This window comes from Apium graveolens, chromosome 6 (genome assembly GCF_009905375.1).
Source record: "Apium graveolens cultivar Ventura chromosome 6, ASM990537v1, whole genome shotgun sequence".
Classification (NCBI taxonomy): Eukaryota; Viridiplantae; Streptophyta; class Magnoliopsida; order Apiales; family Apiaceae; genus Apium; species Apium graveolens.
In genome coordinates this window covers 4659154-4662033 of record NC_133652.1, presented here as the reverse complement: position 1 = coordinate 4662033, position 2880 = coordinate 4659154, and the positions used below count along the sequence as shown (strand labels likewise).

Sequence of the window (2880 nt, the reverse complement as noted above, 5' to 3'; positions counted from 1 at the left end):
TGTGATTTTTGTGTCAAATGAACAAGATATATATATAAATATATAAACTTGCAAGAGGAAGGAACATAATTCTATGTTTGGAGAAAACAAATTTATAGAAGTTGATTAGAATGTGAGATTTAGGGGTTAGAGAATAAAATTAGAATTTTTCTAAAAAATAATTTCTTGTTGTTTCTTCATGGTTGTGAAAAAGGAAACTGTGGATTAGCTCCCGGATGTAGGTTACATGTGTGTAATGCTGGAGAGGTTGTGGCACTTTCTTAATGCTTTATATGTGACTTATACAATACCGTGGTTTCAAAATATATTATGTAATCTCTTAATTTAGTTGTTACAAATTTATTCTATTCATTGCGGAAACTAAAATTTGTAGCTATTATAAGTCATTAATCTGAAACTACATATCAACAACTACATGTATTATAAGTCATTTAGCCTTACTAAAATATATAACAAAATAACAAATATGAAGAATGAGTACATTGGTAAAAAAATGTTCATTCCTAGGATGCCTCCTAAATAAAATGTTGTGTATCATATCCATTATCTTGTCCATTATAATCGAAACAAAGTCGTTCTCCCTTTTTTATATTACGAAGAGCGACAAGATAAACATGACATTTACCACGAACATTGTACCTCACAGATTTGAGGTTTTTCTTCTTTCTTCCCTCCCTGTATTTTTACAGCACTAGTCAATATTTTGGTATGGGTATCCATATTTTTTAGACAACGAAAAATATAGAATTAAAGGGTATGAACCACATAAATACTTACGCAGAATGGTTGTTAATGCCACTGATGAAGCGAGCTATATTTCCCCGCTTGTCCGGGCAAATAAAGAGACCATCTTCTTCTTCTGAGTCTCTGTAAGTAAGGAGGGTCATAAAGCTATCAAAATTCTCATCTCATCTCTCCGATTCTGACAAAATCTACATCTCCTGTATACTCAGCAAGAAAAGTCATGGCTTTGATTGGACCATCTGCTTCAACTTTGTACCTGGAAATGCAAAAATGCATAATTAATATACATTCTATCTGTATAATTAATAACAAAACCCAATTAATCTATCAAATATGTTTTATACCCTTCCACTTCATCAAAAACAACTTTAAGAGGAGGACATTTTCCTCCTTTCATCATTGCTTTACATTTCTTTATTGTTATGTAATCTTCGGTAGATAGTTCCTAACCAAATAAGAATATAACATTAAATACAATGTGCATTCAATTAAGATAAATTCGAAAAGAAAAGAACATTACTTAACAAAGGAAACGAGTTGTGCTCCTATAATTAAAATTTAAAATGTATATACCTGGATGTCATCTGCCTCATACTGGATTGATTAGCAGATTTAGGAGCCATGTCATGTGAGTATGTCAGTTTATCACTAAATGCTACGTTCTTACTCTGCAGAGCAAAACCTAGAGAATCCATTTGTCTGTTCCTACTCTCACATCATTTGCTGGAACGTACGGAAGAAATTTTGTAGATTTTTTTTGGCAAACGTTTACGCCTGTTTTGAGGAACTAAAATATCAACATATATAAGATAGCTATCAAAATATGAGGTCATGACAATAATTCATAATACAACTAAGTAATTTATAATACAACTATAAGTAGAAAAAATATTATGAATCATGTTTATATTTTTAAATACATTTTAAATAAAGCTCAAGTAAGATAAATGTCAATTATTTACATTTATAAAAAAAACAATTTTTTTTAATGTATATGTGAAAAATTAGCACATCTTTAGTTGTACCTAGTTAGTTTAAATGATGTACACAACTTTGAGAAATAGGCCCCTACCTGCTACAAAGAAGTTAGGGGGATTTATGGTCTGTTTTTTGCTTTTGACAATATTAGTACTAATAAAACAATATGCTATTGATAAAATGCAAAATTATGTCACATAATATGGAAATTAGCAAAATTAAAATTAAAATTAAAACACTTCATGTACTAAATAATAATAAAAATAGATTAACAACATATATATATGTACACAATTCCAAAAATGATCAATAACTTGATTTAAAAATAATAAAATCTTACCTTCGGGTGAAATGTATTTAGCTATAATCCCAAAATACCTCTTCCTTGATTCTGCAATATAATCAAATCAAATTTAAAAAGAAATCCAAATTGTAAAATTAATTAAAAAAAATTTCAGGACCACATTTTTCCTATTTACCTTACTTTGATTTTTAAAGTTACACAAGTTCTACAACCAGTGGATTATTAACAATTGTAACAATTGTAATCTCAAATCAACACTTAGGTCACAACAATTATTACTAACCTGTATTTCAGATCGGTGCCACTAAAACTTAGATATTAATTTTATTAGGACGCGCACAAACATACAATGTAATGAAGTAGAGTGACAGATACCTTCTGGGGTGCTTACTACCAGTTTTCAGGGGGAATTTCAAGAACAGCCGGTCTCAGACACTTCATATGAAACCCATTATCACAATCATCACATATCAATATTTGGTCCTCTTTGTCCCCAAATCCACATATCTTACATGTGAGCTCATTATAATAAATATGTGGAGCCACAACAACTATGGTTGCCTTCAGGAGATCTTCTATATATTTCTCTTTTGGGTGGACTGGGGGGGCCGGAGATGTGGGAAGATGGGGCCGAGAATCGACTGGTATATTAACTTGTTTTGTGGCCTGATATAAATCGGCCAGTGACCTAAACTTGTGCACACGCGGGACCTTCTTAGGTGGAAACTGTGGGAGGTGGTTGGGTTGAGAATGTGGGGGGTAGTTGGGTTGGGAAGCTATAGGTGTGTTTGAATGAAGACATCTTCAGATCTGTTGTAAATGTCTGAGCTTGTGTTTGTAATTGGGGATTTTTG

At 31.7% G+C, this 2880-nt stretch overlaps 1 pseudogene; it reads right to left on the bottom strand.

The window, feature by feature from the left end:
• Window positions 1-515: 515 nt before the first annotated feature.
• On the bottom strand, window positions 516-1439 carry LOC141668917 (putative Histone-lysine N-methyltransferase ATXR5; annotated as a pseudogene).
• Window positions 1440-2880: the final 1441 nt, after the last annotated feature.